Genomic DNA, 9,158 nt, shown 5'->3' with positions numbered 1-9,158 from the left:
ATTATCAAGAACAAATCTCACCACACCTGGAGAAATACAAAGAGAAATTATAGATTTCTACACGAGTCTTGTGATTTTAGTATACGTTGTATTACCAGTAATAGACAAATTAGTTATGAGAAGGAAACCTACACGAAAATATAAGAGTAGGAAACAGACCTATGTACTGAAGTCATTGGGCGCATCTCTATATCCTACCAACAAGCATTATGAAAGTTGTTGATGCCTATTGTAGGAGATATGTGTGTCAGAGACAAATAAGATGACCAAAGCTTTAGTGACTTGGGAGAAGGTATGTTAACCTAAGGTGTGTCGTTTACTCAATCTTACTAGCCTAACATTGTGGAATAAGGGTGCAATTGCTACAAAGTGTTGGGACTATGCCAACAAGCATGATCGACAAAGATTAGATGGGTTCACTTATAATATATCAAAAATCAAGTTATCCTCACAATGCCAATGCCCATCCCTCAATAGGCAATTGAGATGGTCAAACAAATTATTGGTACCAGATAGATACTCAAAGATGGCCCAGTAGCCAGAAGACGAGGCATAAACATGATTGGTCTAATCTATTTTCAACTACTGAACATAACTGAAACAAGTAAGGTGGAAATGCATGATGTTCCAGAATGATGCAAAGCCAAAAGCTAAGTTACCACGTGGTTACACTTTCATGGGAGGATGCTAACAACTGACAGATTGATCAAATGGAGAATAAACGTGGAGCCAAAGTGCGGCCTTTATAGAATCACCGGTGAAAGTAGAGACCCTTTATTCTTCTCATGCAGTTATAATCTTAACATATCGTCAAGACTCATGCAATGGATTAGAAGATCAATGGTTACTTCCAAAGCCTGGGAACTACATTTAGATTGGGCAACTCATAATCGAAAAAGGAGATCACACACTGTCAAGCTTTTAGAATGGTTTTCACTAAAGCAATTAATGCCATTTGGATAGAGAGGAACTTGAGGATTTTCGAAAAGAGGAGCAGGTATGTAGAGAGTACAGTCGGGGAACTAGTTTGCAATGTTAGAGCTACCAATGGAAATCAACTCCTATTCCAAGAACTCCTATTTTAATCAATTGAGCTAGACATTAAGATTAGGCTATGTAAATAACTATGTATACTGATTTAGATAACTAGTTTGAGATTTAATCATATATAATCAAAATGTATATATATACATATATATATGACTGAATTTCTACGAAAAATATCACTGAGAAATAGTTTTTGACTCAACTCCAAAGGGTCAAGACTACCATAATCGACATAGTTTAGTTAATATTTTCAAAACACATGAACTTTCAAAAATAATTTGAATTATATTGAATCACTTCAGAACAAGTTTAGGTAAAAACAACACTATAACTAAGATATTAGTAATATATACGATATCAACAAAAAAAAAAGATAAAGATCCAAATGATTAATTGAAATCCAAGAGGTGATATAAATATTTCAACAAAAAGCACATAATAACATATGCAATTTGTCCAAAGAAGTTGATAATCAGAGGCAATACATGCAGGAAAAAAACATGTTCATCCATGAGGAAGCCCCGAAACTAAAAGCTAAGCTAAACACAGTAAAACCTTTTTAAACAAGGCAATAACTCTAGAATTGTTAGTTGATTCACTATATTAGAGATAAGTAGCTACAAAAAGAGAGGCAAACCTGCAATTTCATCCCCTTCATATACATTTAGTTTGAAAATATGGATCCCTACACGAAAATATAAAAAACAGAAGCGGTTAGTGATGTAAAAAGGGGGGGGGGGGGGGCGGTACTCTAAAGTAAAAAAAAAAGTGATTTGAGGAAAAAAGGAATTATCCTTTGAATGCATAAAAGAAAAGTAGGGAACGAAATAAATTATGAAGGAAAGATAAAAATAATAAATTTTAAGTACTTGATAAGCTACTTGACCTTTACTGGCTATTATCTTCAAGTACCGACAAATAATTTTCACTAAAAGTGATTTTCATTGTAGTGATAAGACTGCTACTTTGACTGTTTTCAAACATGATATACATAATGTAGAAGAGCTATTAACATGTAATTGCCTTACTATTATGAGGTTACATCACAAGCCAATATCATCACCATCACTTGTTGTATCAGCTTCATTGTCATTAGTACCATTATTACCTCCATTCTCCTCATGATCACTGATGTACTCTATCATAGTTTCATCCTCTTGGTCAGAATTTTTTTCGTTATAATGAACTTCATGTTCTTTTTGAGCCTCTAATTCAATTACATTTGTATCCAAGATAACTGAATCAACATCATCTCTATGTAGTTGATTCAACATATCCACTGTATCAGAAACAATTGAATTACCTTCCAATGACATGTCTTGATACACTTCATCATTTGTAATATGTAACTCATCACTTTCAGTCTCCAAAGTTTCTTTCTCAAGCACATCATATAAGTGTATATCTTGAAATTTGAGCACAATTTGTCAATTCTCTCCCAATTTTGGGTCATCAATGTAAAATACTTTCTTTGCTTGAGTAGCTAGTACAAAAGAATCACATTCATACCAAAATATTTTAACACAAATACTCGTAAAATTTTTATCTTTTTGCATCCTTGTTTTCTTGCAGAGATCAAACCACTTGCATTTGAATAAGAGAACTCGATTTTCCTCAACATACTCTAATTCAAGGCTGTCAATTATAATACCATAAAAGTCAATCACCTCATTTTCATGATAGCCTGCAACAACTATACCACAATTTTGACTTTTACGTAATTCATCGCGTCGTTGAATATGATACCTAACACCATTTACAATATAACCACTATGTGTTCTTCCACGCACATCAGGTCCCATTGCCAAAGGATATAATTTCTTGATAGATGTTGACTTTTCTTTAGTATATAACTGCATAATCTATGAGAAAAACTTATTGCGTTCAATTAGTAAAGAAGAAGAAGAAATTAAACACAACAACATGATTATTATCTGAAAACACTTACTTTTCTTTTGAACTATAAAGGAAATTCTTCTTTGTGTTTCTCATCTATATTCACAACAGCTTGGTTCAACAACTCTTCTTTATGCTCCCTGCATATAATAAAAAATTATATAGAAATAATTAAAATAATAAAATGTCAACATAAATATATAAAATAGAAAAATTACTTACTGAAGAAAAGGTTCTACTTCTTCGCAATTATTCAACACGTACCACCGAGCTATATCAAAATCTTTGTTTGGTATGACATCATATTCTCCATCTCTATATGGCCTAAATCTCTTTGAAAATATGTCTAGAACAAGTTCACCATTGTTGCTAAATCCATCATCATTTCGATCTTCGCGATTAAATCTTGTCTCAACGTCAGTAAGATACATAGAGCAAAATGTCAAACACTCATCACTAATATACCCTTCTGCAATAGTGTATTTCTATTTTTATTTTGCTAACTCAAACTTCTTGTTTAATAAGTTGTAGTCTATACAAATTCATTATATCATGATGTACAAGTTAATACCTTACCTAAAATAGATCAATATTAAAAACATGCCCAGTACTTTAAATTTCAGTTGCTTCTAATGTTACTGGAAAAAAAGTGTAGAAAATGATATAGTACATTATAGTAGGGAAGCATTGCTTAGTAGCTAGAGATTAAGAGGAGATTTCCTTCTTATTACAAAATTTTGTAGCTTTTAAGACCATGTGAGTAGGATATGAACATTATAGAGTTACAATTGTTATCCTTATCAGTCTCTTACTCCTTGCTGCTAGTGTATCTGTTCATTGAGTGATGGTTTGGTATGCTTTTTGTTAATTTTTTATAGCAAAATTTGGTAATATGAGGCAACTAGTTTGATAGGTATTCAAGAAAATGAAGATTGACATAAAGTGGGGGTGTCTCAGTATGTATATGATGTAGTAGTTGTAAACAACTCATATTAGGACAACCAATTCTTGGATTTGGATCAACAGGGTAAAGATTCCAATGTTTACCAAGATTTTTTGAATTATTTTCTCAATTCTGATTGATTGCCTTTTTTGATCCCATGTTTTCCGTTGGGCTTTTAACCTAATGGTCGCAGGTTCAAGTCCTGCTATACCCAAACCTACCTTACACTCTACTATGAATAAGGATGCGTCTTTCTCGTGGCGGGAACAGAACAACAGGGAAAGACCCGGCCCAGGGCGAACTTTATTTGTTTAAGAGAGAATGGGGAGTGAATCGAAGAAACCAAATACTGCAAGTGTCACAATAGTCCCTTATTTTCAACCCCTCTTGCAGCTTTGGTCTAACCATATTAGATCATTTAACTAGGAAAAACTTGTGTGCTTTACTGTTACCCTCCAAAGAAAGGTCCTAGAAATTGTTGTTAGAGTTCTTAGTAGTAAAAAAAATCATGTTTAGACTTGGTTGTTACTTTTGAGATCTCTTATTATCCATGATAGTATTCATTAATCTCTTAATTAGAATGTTGTTATTGTTAAAGTTTATATTACTCCTTAGAGTTGTCTTGGAAATGTGTTACTTTGTAAAGGTAAAGTTAATTAGTACATTACTAGATGATGTGGTAGTCAACAACTTGAGGAGAGTAGAAGATCTAAAGAAATATAATGTCTATCTTTTTTATTTTAGTAACCATCTAAACATTACAATTACTAAAACAAAAACATACACATAAAGAGCCCTTGAGCACAACAACTGCATCTCAAGCCTCCAACAAGACACAAAACTAGTTACACTTTCAACCTTTGCAGGAAAACACTACATCTGGAAGCTCTCTTTGATGAACTAAGTATGTCTATTCTATGTAAAATCTCCCTCTTAATTTGTGTGTGTATCTCAGTTGTTTGTATATGTACTCCTTTGGAAAAAAATCAGTTATGGGCTCTCCGAGTATGGTAGATCATTGCCCCCCAACTCGCAGCTATCACTTATTTCTGAGACTGCTTCCATTTCTTCCTTTTAATTTTCACACTTCTTTCACCTCCCCCAATTGTATAGGCAAGCATGTCCATTGTTCAACACCCTTGTTGACCTCAATGATCCATGGGCATTCACTGAACAAGTGTTTGACTGTCTCCAGCTTTTGAGCATCACATAAACAACAATTAACTTTCTCCACTGAGATGTTCATCTTCATCATCCTTTCCTTAGTTAGCAATCTGTCTTGGACAGCTAACTATAGAACAAATCTATGTTTAGGTTGAGCCACTGCACTCCAAATGCATTCAGCAATATGTGAATTGTTGTGGTGCCCTCTAATATCAATACAGCTCCTTGTGATTGAGTATTCACCTCCCTTAGTCAGCCTGTACCTATCATGGTGTGAATCTTCCTCCAGTACCAGCTGCTATCTACAGAAGCTTTCTGGTTATGCATGATAGAAGGTGATTCTTTTTACTATTGAATTACAAGTAGTTATAAGTAGATTTACTTAGTAACTTAACTGAGCAAGAGATTAACTAATGAGTTTAGTACCTTAAATACTTCATATAATTTGTAAAGAGGTTGGGTCTTAGTCTTAGACTAAAATAGGAAATTTTATTGAAGCAAATGCTTTGCAGGAACATATATAGGGCTGAGTAACTTGGTACAAAGAATGCAAAAAAATTGATTGCTTATATCATAATAGAACTATTGTGCTTGGTAAGTAGGATAAACCATGAGGGCAAAGCCTTACTTGTACTAATTGTTAACTAAAACAAAATGAAGTCCATTTGGATAAACTAATGAATCAAAAGTAAACATCAACCCCCACCCCACGAGCATAAATCCTATTATTATTATTACTTATTATAGTTTACAATCAATCATAGTGGTCCTAGCAGAAAAGTAGTTGTCGTATCTGAAAATGAGACTGAATAGAACTCTTCCCAGATGGAAGAAATTGAATTGTAATACCAGGGACCATCTATCCAATAATCTTATAAAATTGTGCATTACAACATATGAAAGACAAATTGTGTTGTATATTTTACTTTTAAACTTAGCATAAATACTTTAAATTAAATCTTAATTTTGTTTTATTTTCTTTTTTCACAGGTATAAAAGGGGAGAATTGGATCAAAATCGATTGCAAGCTATGTGTCACCACATTATTGCTACTTTGGAAGGAACTTTTAATTATTTGTCTAAGTTTAGGAGTAATATTTAGTATATGTCAGTTAGATTTTCTAGTTATTGGACATATGTTACTTTTATTTAAGGAGTTTATAATGAGATATTATCTCAATATAATTTTCGTTGTTTTTTAAATTATATGATCATGGCTGAATTTTTATTATTATCTAGCATGTTTTATTGTTTAATTTTTAATTTATGCAACTCTAATTTAATAAATAATACCAATAAAAAATAATTAAATGTCATTATTTATTTGTAATTAGTGACAAAATATTTTATCATCAAAATTAATTTTTAGCAACGACTATATTAAACTTTTCAAGACAAATGTTTTTGTCACAAAATAAATTAGTTCATTACAAGTTGACTAAATTTAGTGACAAAAAATGTATTGTCCTAGTACCTCTTTTTTATTGAATACGAATTATTTTTTTATGTTGTGACAATTGTAATTTTCACTAATCATTATAATTTATAATGACAATATATATTGTCAGTAAAAATAATACTTTTAGTGACAAAATGATAGATTTAACCACAAAATTATTAAGTTTTTTTATAACAATAAATTTGTCCCTAATTTATTCATTTAAGGACACAATATTTTTTTGTGTATAAAAAGTAGTCATTAGTGACGAAACTACATTTGTTCAACTACGAAATACATATAACTTTAGAGACAGTTAATGTCGTCACTAATTGAACTAAATAATTCGTGACGACATAATTTTGTCGATAGTAATTACATTTTTAGTGACAAAACATACTATTAACTACAAAAAAATTATACTTTTATGACAAATAAATTTGTCACAAATATTAATGCATTTGGAGACGATTTTTCTTTTTGTAGTTAATATAATACTTTTAGTGATGAAGCACTAAATCGTCTTTGTATACTTTTAGCGACGCACGTTTAGTGACAACTGATTGACAAAAAAAAATTCGTCACAGAAGATTCTAAGTGACGAAATTTGATTTATAAATGACGAAATTATTCGTCCCTGATAATCGAATTTGTTGTAGTGGTAGTATTCATGACAAGTTATTGTTGTTGGTTTAAACTTGGTATTAATCTTGTATAAAATTTGTAAGAGACAGTTTTAATGCATGATTTTTTGTATAAATTATTAAATGATGTCTAAATACACTTTATTTAAATGTATACATTAGGATGGTACCCATCAACATGTTCAAGAACCTGACAAAGTTGGAATGGATCAGCCATCAGTTTCAATGAAAGAGTATGTAGATATTTTAAACACCGATGGTATGAGAACCAATCCTAATATAATGTGCATATTCACTTACAAAGTTTTTTTAACATTATTTTTTCTTTTTTAATATATAGTTGAAGCACAGAATTCAATTGATCAAGCAATCGGTGGTGTTTTTAATTTGGACATATCTGGATCATCAACTTCAAAACCACCAACATTGGATGATTATCCTGATTTGACCATGACACAGATTGTTAAACTTGATCCAATTCTGAATGTGACTACTACTCCAAACTTGCAATCAAGAAATAGGAACCCCGACAAGAATGATACATATCTGTACATTTGATTGTCGGAAAGCGAAAGCAGTGTAAGAAGAGGTCCTATTTTCTCTCGTATCAAACATCCTTTTGAAAGTCACAATGGGTTTGAGGTTGCAACTGAGTTGATTGATGAGTTTAACAAATGGGTTGTCAAAGATGTTTCATCTAGGCGTGGCAGGTATATGTGTAAATAAAGCAAAAAAAAATTGAATTACTATCCAAAAAATGCGTATACAATATTTTTTTAAATTTTTAATGAACACAGGAAATCTGCTTATTCCAAGGCCAAAGATAAATTTGAACCTCAAATGGACTTTGGTGTTGTCAAAGTTTCAGAAATGGATTTTTTCAATATAATGATTAAATCTGGCAGGCCGTGGGAAGACAAGGTAAGTCATATCTATCAACTTTTTTAATAGTTAATTTGTAACTCATATTCCAAATTTTTGTAATTATTTTTGGAGTTTTTGTTTTAAATCTGTTATGAAATGTATTTTTTTTTAAATGAGATTTTATATTTTTGGTTGGCATGAAATTGATATCCATTTTGTATAATTTTTTTATACAATAGCCATCATGTATGCATTTTGAATGATTTCCGAATAAATTTGGTATAAAATGTTCACTAATATGAACAGTACCTTGCATGAATTTGATATCCAACAATATGCATATATGCAATTGGTATAATTACTGAATGAATTTGGTATAAACGCCAACTTACATTAACAGTACATTAAACAAGTAGCTAGAATGAATTTGATATCCATTATATATATATATGCGAAAGAAGGCAAAGTATTCTCCACAACCACTATCATATAGTACCATTGTCTGTTGGTTTATGTCGTGGGTTGATCATGGATATCAACTCTGTGTGTATGCGAAGATACAATATAAACTCTGAAATGTATATAAAAATACAAAATACTGCTATGGTAGTTTCTCTAATCGACAACCATCACTTAAGAGCTATTGTGATGATACAGTGTTTTGCCTCGCGCTGCCAGGGCCGTCATATACCTTGTCAAGGGTATAGAACCTGAGTACTAAGTGGATCCACTAGTCTATGCTAAAAATCACTAAGGAATCATCTAAAAAGTATGACCCTTTACTACCTATGGTGGCTACATGGTTTATGAGGGCTGGGAGTTGTCTGAACTCTCCCCCATTTATGTGTTCAATACTACTCCCAAAATATACTAGCTCAATATGTTTAAAAACATAACTCTGTGGTTTGAGATAATTGCTCAAAACTTAGCTCAAAGGCTCTCTTGGAAATCAAAGTTTCCTTTCTTGCTTAATTGTGAAAGCATTTACTCTTTATTGAAAAACTAGCTCAAAGGCTTTTTTGAAAATCAAAGTTTCCTTTCTTGCTTAAATGTGAAAATATTTACTCTTTATTGAAAAACTAGCTCAAAGGCTCATTTGAAAATCAAAGATTCCTTTCTTGCTTAAATGTGAAAAACATTTTAAACTCTTTGGAATACATAG

This window comes from Solanum tuberosum, unplaced genomic scaffold (genome assembly GCF_000226075.1).
Source record: "Solanum tuberosum cultivar DM 1-3 516 R44 unplaced genomic scaffold, SolTub_3.0 scf00011, whole genome shotgun sequence".
Lineage (NCBI taxonomy): Eukaryota > Viridiplantae > Streptophyta > Magnoliopsida > Solanales > Solanaceae > Solanum > Solanum tuberosum.
This window is presented reverse-complemented; position numbering follows the sequence as displayed.